At 41.0% G+C, this 18,170-nt stretch overlaps 1 long non-coding RNA gene across 1 annotated transcript; it reads left to right on the top strand.

The window, feature by feature from the left end:
• The first annotated feature begins 1,667 nt into the window (after positions 1-1,667).
• On the top strand, positions 1,668-17,216 carry LOC116157280 (uncharacterized). The gene is made up of 4 exons (XR_010383522.1): positions 1,668-2,070; positions 12,200-12,308; positions 12,891-13,113; positions 16,724-17,216. It is a non-coding gene; the product is annotated as an uncharacterized LOC116157280 (long non-coding RNA).
• Positions 17,217-18,170: the final 954 nt, after the last annotated feature.

Below are 18,170 nucleotides of genomic sequence, written 5' to 3'. Positions count from 1 at the left end.
TTTTCTCAAGCATTTTAAAATGTTATTTTATATACTTAAACCAGTTTTATATAGTAGAATCTTTTATGGCTTCTTGGTTTTAAGTAATACATCCTCACTCCAAAAACTATTAAAAAGTATTTTAAAATGTAACCCATTTTTTCTAATACTTTTATGTTTTCTTATTTACATTTAAATCTTTGCTTCTTATAAGCTTTATTCTATTTTTTTTCCCATGTGGCTATAAGGTTGCCTTAATATTATGTTTTGGATAACCCATCTTTTCCTCTGCTGTTTTATGTTTTGAAACCCATCCTTAAGGGTTTTCTTTTTCCTAATTTATTTTAATTAATTAATTATTTTTAAAAAATAGAGGTACTGGGGATTGAACCCAGGACCTTGTGCATACTAAGCATACACTCTACCACTGAGCTATATCCACCCACCCTGAAATGCCATCTTTAGACATTAAGTTATAGAAGAGAAAGCTGGGAGGATTGGTATCTGCCATTGAGACAAAAGAGAGCTCTTCCTGTCTTTGGGACAGTAGAGTCATGCTCCTTCCTGCTTGAAACAGTAGATTTCTCTTTGTTTTAATTTCCTAGTAAATATTCTGTGTGGCAAGGGTGGAATAGGGGACACGAGGACAGATGGGAAACTGCTCACAGTTTGTTGATTTTGCTGTTCCTGTTGTTCTTTTTTTAGGGAGAGGGTAAGTCACATAAATAAGAGGAGGAATTGAGTGCAGAACTAAGCTACTTTTTGGAGCCTCTGCGTTCAACTCCTCGGTTCCTTCCTTCCTTCCTTTATCAAGAAGTTCCTTGTCTATTTCTTGGGTAGCATAGATTTTGCTATGAACTATAGCTACACAGAACGAAAACAGGAATGGTGACTAATGTATTTTATAGTCCATATCAGAGAAAGTAAACTTCCTACCCATAAAATGAAACTATTTGACCACTGTTCTGGAGAACAGAGAATTTTCTCTTAACCAAAGCTAACCTTGGCTCAGAATCTGTAGATGGTGGGACGCTTCAACGGTCATTGTTTATCTGGTTAGGAGATAAAAAAAAAAAAAGGAGGAACTGCAGACAGCTGGCAGGGTGACGGGAGGTTGTGGCTCTGTCACATGCTTGTCTCCAGATATGGTGTGGAACCAGCAAACAAGAGCCTTGGTGGTCTGGGGAGGTGAGTGGCCCAGGCTGTCTGCCCATACGGCATTGCACCGTATCCTCAGACTGGGGTGCTGAGCTGCTGAGGCGCTGGGATGGGCAGCCTAATGGAGAAGAGGGTTAGGAAAATAAAAGCAACATAATTCTCCAAAATACTCTTAAACACCTAAAGAACCCAAATGGCCTCCCCACTTCTTCTGTCCACATCCTCTGCCTCTGTGGCCCTGTTTTAGCTTCTTTACCCTTTGTGGGGTGCTTGGTGTTAATTTCAATTTGGTTTCACCTGTATGTACTGAGGTGGGGAAAAGGAGGCCAGCAGGTAAGAGAGGCACATTGTGTTGTCCCAACCCTGTAGAATGACTCTCGGCTCCAAGTACATCCCCACCCAAGGGAAATCTTAGGTAGGGTATAAGAGCACAACCTGGGGGACCTTCAGCTGCTGTTTCCTCACTATGGATTGTTGACCAGAACTGACTTCAGCATAATAGAAGCTTGTTCTTTGCAAAACTGAGAGGTAGGGGAATCTTGTCATTGGTCTTGTTTTTTAAAATCCCAGTTCACCCCTTACCACCCTCTCATGCTCTCCAGGTGGTCCTGTGACCATCAGCACCCGATAGACGATTCCTTTACTCTTAAGGACACAAGACAGAGGAAAGGATCTTTTTTCTTGTCATAGCCACTGGCCCATCAAGTAAAAAAGGCCAACACATTGCAGTAACTCCATCCCCAAGTGAAATAGTAAACCTATATTACGTAAAGGAAGTACAAGACGATTAAGTAAGTACATACAACACAAGCACAAATTGCATCCTTAATATGTTTGCCCTTTGAGGAGCAGAAGGGGAATGAACCAGGAGAGAAAGCAGGGAGAAAAGAAAAATACAGGATATGGAACGGGCCATGGATTCAGTGCAGGAAGGTGAGTGTTGACTCTCATATACCCACCCCTTTAAAGTGTCAGCATTTTAAAAACTACTCTCTCCAGTTTTCCATTGCTTTCATCCTTAATTATAGATGGTCAGTTCTGATTGAGGCAATCAAAGCACCAACCACGGTGAAAATCATTTGCTAACCTGCAAAAGTAGAAACTAAAATTAACTACCCCAAGGGCCTATCAGAAGCCAGTTGTTATGGGCTGAATGTTTGTGTCCCCACCAAATGCATATGTTGTAGATCTAACTCCCAATGTGATGTTATTTGGAGGTGAGGCCTTTGGAAGATCATTACGTTTAGATGAGGTCATGAGGGTAGGACCCTTATGATGGGATAAGTGTCTTTACAAGAAAAGGAAGGCAGAGAGAGCATGCTCTTTCCATGTGCACGAACCAAAAAAAAAAAAAAAAGCCATATGAGGACATAGCAAGAAGTTGGTGATCTGCAAGCCAAGACGGGTTCTCACCAGAAACTAAAACTGTTGGCACCTGGATGTTGGACTTCCACCCTTCAGAACTGTGAGAAATAAATGCCTGTTGTTTAAGTCACCTAGTCTGTGGTATTTTGTTATAGCTTGAGATGACTAAGACACCAGAGACCTGGAGAACCACCTATTGGCTAAAGGTCGTGGTTATAGTAGGGGCTGGGGGGATGGAGTATGTGTGTGTGTGCGCCAGGAATCTGCATTCAAAACTCAGTCAAGAATTCCAGCGAGAATCACCAGCTGGCCTCATAGAAAGTATCCACATATTGATGTAGGCCTCTTAAATGCCAGGTTGCCCACAATACACAAAGGAATGAGTCACTAATGGTGGACTTTCAGGTGCCACTGCAAGTAAAGATTTGTTTCCCTGGGGAGAGGAATGAATTTTCCAGTATTTCTCAAAGGAAAAAAAAATTTTTTTAATTTAAATTTTCAACTCTGCCATAGGTCAGAGATGTTTTTCCTACAAAAGATCTTTTCTGGACATATCTATGTCAAAATATCTTTTTCTCTGTTTCTTACCTCCTTTCTGACCTTGTACACGTGCTAAGTGCTGCTTATTAAGTAGCTATTGCTGGGAAAGGGAAAGGGTGTGTGGTGGGGGGCCCTCCCTTTCCTCAGCTATCACAGCTTCCTTGGCTCTGCTTCTGCAGATGACAGGAGAGTCCCACCCACCATGACTAACACCCCTGTTAAAGCCCTTAATTGCTGTCCTCCTGAAGTGTCTCCGAGCAGAAGCACAAGCCTGGGCCACCCCCCCAACTCCAACTGAAAACTGATAAAGCTGATGTTGCTGGTGGTGTTGGTGGGAGTTGGTACTGAGGGTGAGGGCGGGGAGTGAATCACTTTCTACTCATTTTCTAGAATCTTCCACAGCAGAGTGCTATTCGAGAGCTGGCTAATGTAGGCTCTTATAATCAATGAAGCCAATGCCGGTTTCATTCCTAAGAACATTGTTGGTTTGGGGGCAATGATTTGCATTTAATGAAAACAACAATTTTCCACAGCCTCTGGAAGACACAGTTTGGCTCTATTATGGTGGAAAGGGCTGGCTTTCTTTCATGTCAGCTTGATGTTTTTAAAGTTCAGAAACTTTCCTCACTATCAGTGGATTAATAACTATAGATAGAAATGTCTTCAGCAGCAGATTGAAGAGCCCTGAGAGGGTAACCAGCATTCAGAGGATTCCTGAAGCAGGAGGAACTGGTTTTCTGCAACTGGTTTTATAATGCCAGTGGGAAAACAGATTACTCCTCCCAGTGGAAGCAGTGTGGCTGGCTCGTTCTGGATTGTCGAGCCTGCCTCCTCCTCAGACTTTGCCTTGAGTCAACTGCAGTGCCATCTCCCTTGGTTTCAATTCCCTGAAATGGCTCTCCTCTGACAAGCTGGGCACCCCTGGCTGCTTCTGGCCACACCTTGCTTAGAAAGCAAATAAGCAGCTTTAATCTGGGCTCCCAAGTGGAAATAACAGATAGTCATCAAGAACAGAAAGCTCTTGCCTGGGCTTGCTCAGAAAATCCCCTTTGCGGAGGAGGGTGCAGCTGTCTCTCCAGCTCCCTGGTAATGCACCCCTTGTCAAATTATCGGGAAGTTTAATTCTGTCAAATATTAACCCTTGTCCACAAGACTTCAATTGCTTTAGTGAACAGAGATGAGGGAAGAGGTAAAAGAAAAGAGAAAGAGAAAGCACATGTAGAAAGCAAACTGAGCTAGAGATAAAGACACCAACTAAGGAAGGATCCCAAGGGGGAGGGTAGAGAATGTTAGTCGGAGGACCCAGCGGTTCAGCTGGACTCAGGCGGCTTCTAAGTCTTACTGCCTGCTCTGAGCATGCACACCAGCTGCCTCACCACTGTTGCTTTTACTTCTTGTTGTCAAGGATAGATTATTATTACCAGGTGAAAAAAAGTCAGGTTAAAAACAACGTGTGCCGTATCATTTCTCTTTTAAATATATGTTGGCATAAATATCTGGTAAGCTATAAATAAAAAATTTAAGTGTTATCTTGGACTGGTAGGATTCTAGATGAGTTTTTATTTTCTTCTTTTTGCTTATCTATATTTTCTAAAATGAATATTGTTTACAACAGAAAAGTTAAAGTTATACTAAAAAGTGAAAGGAGAGGATGAATATGGAAGTGAGGGAGACAATGTTTTCTGAGGTCTGTGATAATCCAGATATTTAATCACACTATACATTTCCTAGTATTTTTTTTAACATTTTTATTGATTTATAATCATTTTACAATGTTGTATCAAATTCCAGTGTAGAGCACAATTTTTCAGTTATACATGAATGTATATATATTCATTGTCACATTTTTTTCTCCATGAGCTACCATAAGATCTTGTGTAAATTTCCGTGCTATACAGTATAATCTTGTTTATCTATTCTACAATTTTGAAATCCCAGTCTGTCCCTTCCCACCCCCCGCCCCCTTAGCAACCACAAGTTTGTATTCTATGTCTATGAGTCTATTTCTGTTTTGTATTCATGCTTTGTTTGTGTTTTTTTTTAGATTCCACATATAAGCGATATCATATGGTATTTTTCTTTCTCTTTCTGGCTTACTTCACTTAGAATGACATTCTCCAGGAGCATCCATGTTGCTGCAAATGGCTTCTAGTATTTTTTTAAATTGAAGTATAGTTGATTGACAGTGTTGTGTCAGTTTCTGGTGTACAGCACAGAGATTCAGTTATACATATATATATTCTTTTTCATATTCTTTACCATTATAGGTCATTATAAGATACTGAATATAGTTCCTTGTGTGAAACAGTAGGACCTTGTTGTTTACATACAGTAGTTTATATCCATAGGAGTTAGTATCTGCTAATTGCAAACTCCTAATTTATCTCTCGCTGGCCCCATAAGTTTGTCTTCTGTGTCTGTGAATCTGTTTCTGTTTTATAAATAAGTTCATTTGTGTCATTCTTTTAGATCTCACACATAAGTGGTATCATATGGTATTTGTCTTTCTCTCTATGACTTACTTCACCTAGTATGATAATATCTAGGTCCAACCATGTTGTTGCAAATGGCAGTATTTCTTTCCTTTTTATGGCTGAATTGTATTCCATTGTACATATATACCACAGCTTCTTTATCCAGTCATCTGGATATCTTGATGTTGATGACTTAGGTTACTTCCATGTCTTGGCTATCGTAAATAGTGCTGCTGTGAACACTGGGGTGCATATATCTTTCCTTTCTTTAATTAAAATTTTAAATATATATCTATACAGTAGAAACTTGTTGTTTATTTTATATACAGTAGTTAGTATCTGCAAATCTCAAACTCCCAATTTATCTTTTCCTACTCACTATGTATCTTTTTGAATTAGAGTTTCCTCTGGATATATGCCCAAGAAAGGGATTGCTGGATTATACAGTAACTCTATTTTTAGTTTTTTAAGGAATCTCCATACTGTTTTCCATAGTGGCTGTACCAAATTACATTCCCACCAACAGTGTAGGAGGGTTCCTTTTTCTCCACACCCTCTTCAGCATTTATTATTTGTAGACTTTTTAATGATGGCCATTCTGACTGGTGCGAAGGGATATTTTATTGTAGTTTTGATTTGCATTTCTCTGATAATTAGCGATATTGAGCACCTATTCATGTGCCTATTGGCCATCTGTATGTCTTCTTTAGAGAAATGTCTATTTAGGTCTTCTGCCCATTTTTTGATTGGGTTATTTGTTTTTTTTATTATTGAGTTGTATGAGCTATTTATATATTCTGGAGATTAAGCCATTGTCAGTCACATGGTTAGCAAATATTTTCTCCTAATCTGTAGGTTGTCTTTCACTTCCCTGTATTAATTGCCTGCTCTTTGCAACTCAGGGTAGCCATTTGACTACTATTTACAGTTTTTTTAAGGCCTCTAATTTTTAAATCTGTAGAGCTGTGTTTCTTAACCAGAGGTGCATGTGGGAATCGCAGGGAAACTTTTTCAAAATATCCTCAAGTAGTTCTGATTCAGAATACCCAGGTAGGACTTGGGTAAGAGTCTTTTTGATAAACCTTCCCAGGTGTTCTGATCCTCAGCTCATCCTGATTGAGAATTCCCTGGTGTGTGAGATGATTTGCTGGGGTACCAAAAGAAAATACTAGGACCTCTGATTTTTTTTCCTATTGCATCCTTACAAATCTCTACTTGTATATGTATTAATATTGTATATGTACTATTGCTATAGTAAGTATGTATAATTTGCAAATAAATAAATTTACATATTTGAGGGTAGGTTGAAAATGTTTTTCTTATAAGGATGTCAATCAAAAAATTTGGAGAGCGCTGCTTCAGAGATTTCATTATGAGTGGGATAACTCACATGTCCCACCAAATTTGGAATTCTCTGGGCTGAGATAGAGAAATGTCACATGACTGCCAATGACTCATTTTGACCTACTTTGTTTCCTTCTTGAGGTGTATTGCTATTTACTGGTCTTGTGGGCATATGATCTTCTCCAGGTAGGCTGCAGCTGTCTCGTTAGTAAATACACAGGTGTGCACATGGTCCTACTACAGAGGTCAGCATTTAGGGAGCTCTCAGAGCCCTAAAAAGGCTGATCATTATTTCATGGTTGCTGTGTGCTATACTCTTAATAGCTGCTTTGAAAAAAGCAACTAGAATGTCTTAACTTGAAAAGGGAAACAATGAATAATAATTAATAAACTAATATTGATTTAAAAATAAAATTATAGGAAAAATAAAGAGTGAGGAATAAATCTTCTAGGTAAAGGTGGGAAATTGAACAAGGATACATCTTCCTTTTCTATTTTTTGTGAACTCCCACAAAAAAAAAGGTAGTAAATGAATTTTTTTAAAGGGAAGAAATACTAGCAACAAAAATTTTTTTAATTCCCCGTAACAACAAAATTTCAAAAACTGGAAAGTAAGAAATGTGGCCAATGACATAGCAAACAGAGGAAAACTGAGTCTTAAACTAGCAGTGGAAAATTTTGAGAAACCAACAAGAATTCCCCAAAACCTCAGGGATAGGCTGCACCAGACACCTCTGGAAAAGAGGTGGGGGCATGCTAAAACAAGAAGCAGTAATTCGAAGTTCTTTTAGGAAGCAATTAGATTCCTAGATCTCCTCCCCTCTCTGCACAGCCAGGCCAGTGCCCCTTTCCCCACCTCAGAGAGACTAGAAGAGGGGTCTGTAGATTGCAGCACATAGGGCAGAGTTGAGGACTGGGTGCTGTAGTAAAAACAGACAGGTTAAGTGAATAGATGGAGATGGGACCCACCACTTTTTTCCCGCTGTGCTCCCACAATGCCTGCAGCCAGAATTATATCCTTTGGGCATAAACCTGAAAGAATCCTCTCTGGGGAATTTGGTCTTCCCAAGAGGAAAAACTGAAGAGACTGATGTGGGCATCTGCCAACCAAATAGCCCAGCCAGAATACGCAATGGAGTCTCTGGTCAAAAGCCCCTACAGGTTTTGTCTTTCCACTCTGCTTTTCAGCCCCCATTCTTAAGTAGAAGCACACAATCCAGGTTTACCAAATACTGAAGGAAGCCCCTCACATGAAAAACAGAGACCAGAATGAACAGGAAAAAGCAACTTGGAGAAAAGAGAGAGTGTGCAGGTTGAAGAAAATGTCAAATACCGTCTAATTAATGTCCTCAGAGTTAAGATATATAACCAGCAAATACAAATAAAATATTAGAAGAAGGAGCATTCAGTAACAGATAAGACCTCTTGGAAATTAGAAATAGGAATATAAAAGTAAAACTTCAAAAAAGAGTTTAGAAAATAAAGAAGAGTAAATTTCCCTGAAATTGGAGCAAAAGAGAAAGAAATGGAAAAATGAAAGATGAGAAAAAAGAATCTAGAACAGGAAACCTAATATATGAAAATAGATTTCCAAAAAGCGAGCACAGAGAAACCAGAAGAGAGGAAGTCATTAAAGATGTGATTCAAAAATATTTCTCGAAACAGAGGAGCATGCATTTCTAGAATGAAAGGGTCACCCAATGCCCACACAAGGATTGAAAATAGACTCACACCAAGGTGAAATCTCGGAACAATGAGGACAAAGAAGAGATGCTACAAGCTTCCAAGGAAGAGGAGAAAATCAGTCCTATATAAAGGATAATGAATCAGAATGGGTCCAGACTCTTCAACGGCAACCCTGGAGGCCACCCGGCAACAGCCTTCAAAGTTCTCAAAGAAAATAATTCCCAATTTAGAATCCTATATGTGCCCAGCCTAAACTATCTATCAAATGCCAGGGTAGATTAAAACCATTTCAGACATACAAATTTTCAAAAATTCATATCCTATACCTCTGCCTCAGGAAGTCCCCAGAACACGTGTCAATGAGGAACAAATAGAGAGATGACGGAGTCCACCCAGGAGGGACGCGTCCCTGGGATGCTGGAGAAGGGAGGTCCCAAGGTGAGAGCTCTATCTCAGGTCCAGGCTGCAGCATGTTAGAAAGCTTCGGGGAGAGATTTTTTGAGAGACTGGTGAGATTATTAGAATACCTGAATTCTGAATTAGATTCTGAAAGACTTGACAGCAGACATAGACAAATGGCAAACATAAATACGCAGAAGATGAAGCTAATGGAAAACAACAGCTCCAGAGACAAAAAAAAACCCCAAAAAACAAAAAAACGAAACAGTGTGCAGGAAAGGAAGAGTTATCCTAATTTGCTATAGTTCATCTGTGAGTAGTTTCCGTGGTCACAGTAGCGCACACACTGAGTATTCACATCACCAAGATTATAGTGCAATGCGAGCCCATGTTGGACGAGTGGGAGGTGGGGAAACACGAACGTGTGTGGTGGCGGCAGCAGGAGGAAAGACACCAAATCCTTATCTTCTATCCTGGGGACAAATCAGACAATGGCCAACAATGAGAAAGCAAGGAAAAGTATTTCAAGTATGCTCATTTAGAGACTTGGAGGTAAATACTGAAAGAACTATCCAGAAAAGGTCAAAGTGTGGAAAGTGGTAAGGAGGCACTGTTTTTCATTGCAAGCCTTATAGAACCATTTGCATGTTAGATTATATGCATGTCTGACTCTCGGTGGGGGGAAAGTCCAGAAAATCAAAAAATATCTATTAATACATTCTTCAGGAAAAACCTAAGTAAATCTTTCCTCTCAGGATTTGAATTCCCCCAGCCTTGCTGGCTAGAGGCCCTCACTGCTTGCTCCTCCTTTTGGAATCCTCCCCAAAACATTCTGTGGCCTCACACCCATGCTTGCAGTCCTGAATCTGTGATTCCCCGTGATCGCTAGTCAGGACTCCTGAAGCTGAGACATGTGGGCCGCTTTCATTTTTTTGAGCGCTCCCAGCACATTAAAAAAGGAACAGTCACAAAAATGAGATTATAAAACTATGGTGAGCTTTACATTAACAAATGAATACCTTTATCAGATACCAAACTGATGTCAGAATTGGAAATGTCAGGGTCTCTGAATGAGAGGCCCAGGCCGAGTGGCCTTCCGGCACCCCCAGCTCCCCCAACTCCGTGATGAGCTTGACTTCAGGAGCCTTCTCTAATTTGAGAGTCTGCCCCCTGCCCTGCCCGTTATTGTGCTATTTCCTTCCCGTCTACAAAATGTGTATTATTCTGCCTTCACTGAACTTCATTCCCTTCCTAGCAACTCCTCTGGCACTTCCTCACCCTGCTGTCACCTGTCCTTGGAATCAATATGCTCTCCATCCTCACAACCCTCATTAATTAATTAAAATGCCCTCCTCTGCCTGTTTTCCATGTTGGTACCGCATTCACATTTAATGATCATGCTCACCATTTCATTATCCAGGTCATTGATGAAATGTTGCATCACCAGGCCTAGTCTCTGTGGACACCACACTGTTATGCCCTCTCAGGTTAATAACAATCCACTGTACTCATTCTCCAGGCATGCAGCCACTCATAATTATGTGGTTTAGAATTTAAATTTTAGACCAGTGGTTTGCAAACTTGGCTGCATACTTAGAGACACCGAGGGAGATTTAAAAAATATGGATTCTGGATCTTCCCAACAATCCTATCATACTATGTTAAAAACTTGGCCCAGTTAGTGAGCCTGGTTATCTTAGATATAGAATCTTCTTTGTCTCTTCAAAGAGGAGAAAAGTAAAATATTAGAGATGGCTCTCAGGGCCCTGAGATAGAAAGACGTGGCAAGCTGTCAGACTTTAAGTTCTGGCTTTCCTTTTCTTTCATTCAAAACAGAAAAAATTTTAAGAACTTGGTCATGGACATTGTATTAGTTTCCTATTCTTGCTATAAAAAAAAAAATTACCCCAGATTTAGTGGCTTAAGACAACACAAATTTATTATCTTACAGTTCTGGAGGTCGAAGTCTGACAAAGGTCTTCCTGGGCTAACATCAGGGAGTCAGCCAGGCTGTGATCCCTTCCGGCTCCTTTTCATGGCTCTTCCAGCTTCTAGGGGCCACCCACATTCTTTGGCTTGTGGCCCCATTTCTCCAGCCATGAGGAGTCCTTCTCACACAGCTCCTCTCTGGCTCTCTCCTGCCTCCCTCTTCCATTTTTAGGAACCCTTGTGATGACATTGGGCCCAGCCAGATAATCAGGATAATCTCCCCATCTCAAGGTCAGCTGATTAGCAGCCATCAATTTTTGCATGTAACCTGACCTATCCAGTTTCAGGGAGTAGGACGTAGACATCATTGTGGGTGGAGGCATGCACCTTCTTCTTATCTTGTTACCACAGGGACATATTCAGTTTTCCCCTAATAATTTTTAGGTAACATAGAAGTGGATATAGAACTTCATTCTTGGAATTCTAGATAAAGTTCACAGCCCCTTTGGCACAGTCACACCCCCTGCCTCATACCTAGAGGTCCTCTCCAGGAGCCGAGGGACCTATTGTGACCGGGGTCTGCCTCCACACCGGGCTGCACAGCAGTTGCCCACCCTTTGGTTCAGGAGACCACTTTGTTAGCCCAGTGTGCCCCCACCCCCTTCACCATCGTGGGATCACTGTGTTCATCATTAAGCTGGAAATCTCTTTCCCGTGGGCACTGGGTGAGGGAGGGCCTGGGACGGGAGTGGCATGATCTTCTCTGTGTTAACCTCCATCTGCTCTCAATCTCCAAGGCTGCACAAAAGAGTCTAAGCCATGAGCCCCCATCAGGGATACCCCAAGCCTTCCTCTGTTTCCCATTGATTCAGAAGCTCAAGAGGTGGGACCCAGGAATCTGTGTTCTCTAACACTCCCAGTTTAATTCTGTGTATAGTCAAGTTTGGGAACTTTCAGTTTAGAGCATTTTTTTTTTTTTAGTTTAATGGATATTACTGTAAAGATTAAAATTTAAATTGTGCTCAAGTCAATATGTATTAGCATCTTTTTTTTAAATGTCAGATAAATATTTATATTATATTACATATATAATATATACATACTACTCTCTGATAGAAGGAAATCAGATTGAAAGAATGCTCTACTTAAAATCAATGGATTAAAACCAGATTTCCAAAAATAGCAACAGTAATAATGATTAGGGGATAATGATTCACCTTACAAAAGGCATTCGCTGTATTATTTCCTTTTAACAACAAATCCCCCTAGGCCTCTTTAAGTGTCAGTTGATTTACAAAATTTCTGTTTGATATATTGCTTTTCAGGACCTGAGTCCTGAAGGAGCTGGACTTTCAGTTTGTAGGATGTGATTGGTCTGTAGGTCTGTTGTCCAAGTCTTCTTCCCGTGGTGTCCCAGCTGCTGGTCTCACACAGGTGAGCTATCACGGCTTGTTTCTATGGCCCACCTCGCCCCACCTCCAGCCTCAGCCCCATGCTCATCCCTGGGATGATCCTGAGGTCACAGGAGTTTCAGGATCCCCAGCTCAGCACTGAAAACAAGCATCAAGTAGTCCCTCTGAGGTCCTCCCTTCTGATAACTGGGCTCTCAGTTTTCTTCCCCACGTTCTGGGCTACAGTTCGAGCTTCCCTTGGGGTTTCTGACCACCTTGGAGCCTTCTTCCTGCTGCCCTCAATGGCAGGCTCTGAGATGTTTACCTTGAAGCCTTAGCCATGGGCAGACCCTGAGCTTGTCCCTGACAAGACAGGCCCAGACTCACCCACTGGTGGCGCAGGACTGGCCTTGTTCTCCCACGTCGGGGATGCTGTGATGGCCCGGCCAGTCTAATACCCTCATTATGGACTCTCGGGAACGCCCACAACTCTGCTGCGAGCCAGCGCATAGCCCCGCGCCTGGGGTTTGTGCATTTGGGCTCCTTTGCAGCCTCGTGCTGACCCCAGTCTGCTGGGCTGGACCCTTAATTCCCTGTTCATTTTTGTGCTTCTTCTCCCTCAAAGATTAGAGCCTGTTCTCCATATCCTCGGCTGCCCACTGACATCCTGCTTCACACCAAACAGCCGCTCTGGATGCATCTTAATGTGAGCACTTCCCCTCCTCCCCTCTGAGAAGGGAGCCTGGCAGCTCTCCACTTTGGCGCAGAGTGAGCCTCAGGCTCCAGCACCCTCGCAGTGCAGTCCTTTGCTCTGCTGTCCATCCTTCATGAGACCTGCCCTGAGACAGGTGAGCTTCCATCTGGCCCCGAGGTGTCATGTGGCTGAGTCTCAATTCTGCTTCGGAATAAATGTAAGACCCTAGACAGTTTGCTTAACTTGTTTGATCCGTGATAGATTTGATAGGTTACTTACCATCTAAATGATCTGATCTGCTTCATAAGCTAGATGTGGAATAAAGTATGTGAAATGCCTTTTGGGTGGTGTATGGTAGGGTGCTATGACCATTTTTTTTTTTACTTGTTCCCCAGTGACTAGTGGTCCTGAGTGACTCAGAGCCACACACATATCATGGCCAAACAGGTCCAGAAAGTCTTATTTGGGTTAAGTACCTCATCTCTACTCCCTCAGAAGTCAAGAAAGGCCTGAGCCATTTGCGACCTTTGAGGCCCTTAGTGTATTAAATAAATATTAAAAGAATGAAAAAACAAGACAGACCAAAAGAAAATATTTGCAAAATACATATCTGATAAAGGACTGTCCAAAATATACCAAAAAAAAAAACCAACCCAAAAAACAAAAACTTCTTAAAACTCAAAATAAAAACCAAACAACCTGATTAAAAAGTAGGCAAAAGATCTGAACAGACATCTCATCAAAGAAGATATAAAGATGGCAGACACTCATATGAAAAGAGGCTTAACATCATATGTTAGTAGGAAATTGCAAACTGAAGCAATATATGCCATTATTTACCTATTAGAATGGCCAAAATCCAAAACACTGGCAATACCAAATGCTGGTGAGGATGTAGAGCAACAGGAACTCTCATTCATTGCTGGTCAGAATACAAAATGGTACAGTCACTCTGGAAGACAATCTGGTAGTTAATTACAAAACAGCATACTCTTACCATATGATCCAGCATTCTCACTCCTTGATTTTACCCAAATGAATTGAAAACTTACGTTCGTGCAAAAACCTGCACATGGATATTTGTAGCAGCTTTGTTCATAACTGCCAAAACTTGGAAGCAACCAAGGTATCCTTCACTAGATGAATGGATAGATAAATTGTCGTCTATCCAGACAATGTCATATTATCCAGTGATAAAAAAAATGAGCCATCATCAAGTCATGAAAAGACATGGAGGAACATTAAATGCATATTGCTAAATGAAAGAAGCCAATCTCAAAGTCTACACACTGTATGATTTCAACTCTATGACATTCTGGAAAAGGGAAAACTATGGTGACAGTAAATAGATCAGTGGTTGCCCAGAGTCCAAGGGGATAGGCAAGGGGGGGAATAGGCAAAACACGGGATTTTTAGAGCAAGAGAACTAGTCTGTATGATACTATAATGGTGGATATATGACTTTTGTGCACTTATCAAAACCCATAGATCTGTGCAACATGAAGAGTAAACCTTGGGAGAGGGTATAGCTCAGTAGTAGGGTGTGTGCCTAGCATGCGCAAGGTCCTGGGTTCAATGCCCAGTACCTCCACTAAAAATAAATATATAAAAACCTAATTATCCCTCCCCCCAAAGAATTTTTTTTAAAAAGTGAACCTTAATGTAAATTACAGACTTTAGTTAATAATCATGTATCAATATTGGTTCATCAATTGTAATAAATACACCACACTAACACAAAATGTTAATAAAACATGTGTGAGAGTGGGGGAGAGGAGGATATAGGAACTCCGAGCCATCTGCTCAATTTTTCTGTAAAACTAAAACTGTTCTAAAAAGTAAAGTCTATTAATTAAATAAAAATAAATTCTAAAACAGGGTTCATTTTAAATGTGGTATATTTAAAATATCTCCATTTTAAAACTCAGTGATTTTGAAACAAGGAAAAATATAATGCAATATAATCATGCTGCTCATAAGGTCATGGTAGGATTATAAATATCTTAATTCATAATGCATGACAGATGAATGGTCTGGTAATGAGAGGCATGTTCCAAGTTGTATGATGAGAGTTGTCTTCCTTAAATCCTCTGACTACATCTCTGTAATGTATAGGACACTGGCCAATAACCAGCCTGGAGCCCTTCAGGCATGTGAGGCCTGTTGAATGGAGCACCATGATGGGCCCTTCTGGGCTTTAGCTTTGTTTTCCAAGCCCACCTCTGATTCCACCAGTTTTGCTCTTGAGCTCATGTTGGGTGGCTGCCTGCAGGTAGACATTTCTAGTGCTAACTGCTTACCCACCTAGACCTCTAAGCCTCACCTGCTGGTGATGCCCCATTTTTATCCTCTGCCCCACTGTGGAGCACCTAGGAGTCTGCCTGGGCCAGCCACAGTACTGAGCAACGACCATGACTCCAGCCATTGTGTTCTGCCTGCTAGACGGGGTTTCCTTTTTTATCTGGAGCACATTGGGTTAGTAGCTCCCAACAGAGAGGGTACTAGAGACTAAAAAAGAAGAAATGGTTTCATCATACACCAGGCCTTCCTGCAGGGTCACTTTGGCATCTAGCTGCCCCTGCCCTACTTCGTCTATTCCTGGGGGTGGGCCTAGTTCCAAAACAGAAATGAACACACTTGCTGACTTCCCTTTCTTTTCACATTTTTCAAGTTTTTTCTGATTATGATAGTAGTAGGTACTCCTTTGAGAAAATTTACAAGTCACAGAAATGCAGGAAGAAGCACAGGAAAAAAAAAAATTCCCAAATGCTGTATTACCCAGAGATAACCACTAATGTCATTTTACTTGTGTTATTTTTTAAGCTCACTCCGTATTCACCCCTGAACCTCACACAACTGAATTTTGCCTCTTCCATTTTCCTAGAACTCCTCTCCCAAAGGTCAGTGTCTGTCAGAGGCAAACTTCCTGGTGCGCTCTATCTGTTCCTCCCTCCCGGGGATTCTGCTTTTGCAATCATTCCCCATTTCCTGCATTATCAGTTTCTCCTCTTCATTGGCTCACCCCTGTCAATCTGCAAACCTGCCTTAATATTGCTCATCTTAAACTCTTCCTTAACCCCACTACCTCTTCTCTGCTCCTCTTTGTTGTCAGACATCTCAGAAGGGATGTCTACCTTTGCCTTCTCCACTTTCTCACCTCCAGGTCTCCTCAATTTGCTCCAGTAGGGCTTGTCTTCATCACTCTACTGAAATGACTCTTACCAAGGTCATTCATGACTTCCATTTTGCTAAATCTAATGGCCAATTCTCTGTCTTCATCTTCCCATCCCAATAGTATTTGACATAGTTCTCCCCTCCTTCCTTCCAGAAATAAATTCTTCTCTTAGTCTCTGTTGACATACACTCTCCTGGTTTTCCACTTACTTCAGTTTTCCTTTGCTGGTCCCACCTTCTGTGTCTGACTTCTAAATGTTGTTTGATTTGGGCTTGATCTGAAGCTTTCTCATCCCTACAATTTCTACTTGGTAATCTCACAAATCCCATTGGTTTAAATACCATCTATATGATATTGACTCTCAAATCTAGATTTCCAGTTATAGCCCTTAGGATTAGTTTAGTTTGCATGTATCAGAAAAATTCCAAATAATAGTGGCTTAAACAAAACATGTTTGTTTTTATTTAATATATGAGAAATTTGAAGGAAAGCAAACTAGGACTTGTATGAGGTATGGTAGCTTGATAGTCATCAAAGACCCAGAAAACTCTTTATTTTATTTTCCTAACCCTTGGCTTCCATCTTCAAGGGCACCTCATTATTTCAAGATGGCTGCTGGAGCTCCAGCTATATCATCCACGTTCTGGACTGCAGAGAGGAGAAAACAGGGAGGACAAACTGACCCGGCTGAGTCTGTTCCCTTTAAGGAACCTTTCCAGTTTCTTCACAAAACTTCTGCTTACATCTCATTGTCCGGAACTTAATCAAATGGCCAAACCTAGCTGCAAGGAAGGCTGGGAACTGTAGTCTTTATTTCAGATAGCACTATACCTTGCTAAATATCAAGGTTTGGTTACCAAGGAAGAAGAGAAGAGTGAATATCAGGTAGGGAACTAGCAATTTCTGCCACACCAGCTCTGACCTTTGCCCTGAGATGTAGACTTACGTATCTTGATGCCCATAATATATCCATTTGGATGTAAAATGGGCATTTCAAACTAAACCTGGACAGACCTCTTGATTCTTCCCATGCTCAAATCTACTCCTCCCCAACCTTTTCCATTCCAGTAAATGACCTCACCTCATTGCTCAGACTAAAAACCCAAAGTCATTAAAAAAAAAAAAAAACTTTTGTTATGAAAACTCAAATATACTGAAAAGTAGAGCAAATAGTCTAATAAATACTCATAGATCCATCATCAGTCGTGCGTATTTCACCTATTTTTATGTGTGCTGTAGTATCATAAAGTGAGGTGCAGTCATTGTAACATTTAACTCAAAAATTTCACTTTCCATTTCTAAGACATAAAGGTATTTTTGTATATAATCATCATACTATTATCACTCTTATCAAAATAAATAATTCTTGACTCCTCTCTTTTTCTCATCCTCCATAGCCAATCAATCAGCAAGTGATGTCAACTCTCCAGCCACTCCCTGCTCTCTCCAATGCCACCCTATTCCAGCCACCATCATCCCTTACCTAGATTTCTGTTTTCCATTCTTCCCTCTGTCTTTTTCACACAGTACCAAACTGATCTTTTAAAAGCGTAAACCATGCTATATCACTTTCTTGATTAAAACCCCCCAGAGATGTCCCTCTGTGATTAGAATAGAAGCCAGCCTTCTTTAAGATGTGCTTGATCTGACTCCTGCCCACCTTCCTAAGCTCTTCTTCCTCTCTCCCCTCATTCATGCCTGATTTTGTTTTTTAGACACCAGAGTCATTCCTGCCTGAAGCATTTCTCCCAGGTCTTTGTATGGCTGGTTCCTTCTTGTCACCACTCAGTCTTACATCAAACGTCACCTCTTCAGGGAAGCTTCCTCTGCCCGTCCTCCCTAGAACAGTGCCCACTTTTCTCTTCAGGCAATGCATAGTCTGTGCAGGCTGTTATCCTGTTTTATTTCATCTGTCCTTTATCATTATTTTAAGTTATATTATCTGTCTGTTTGTTTAGCTATTTAGGGCCTGTCTTCCTCTTAGAATGGAAGCTTCGTGAGAGAGCCTAGCACAGTACAAAATATCCACTCAATAA

This window comes from Camelus dromedarius, chromosome 13, assembly GCF_036321535.1.
Source record: "Camelus dromedarius isolate mCamDro1 chromosome 13, mCamDro1.pat, whole genome shotgun sequence".
NCBI lineage: Eukaryota > Metazoa > Chordata > Mammalia > Artiodactyla > Camelidae > Camelus > Camelus dromedarius.
Note: the sequence above shows the minus strand (reverse complement) of the source record. Positions and strands in the feature narration are given on the sequence as shown.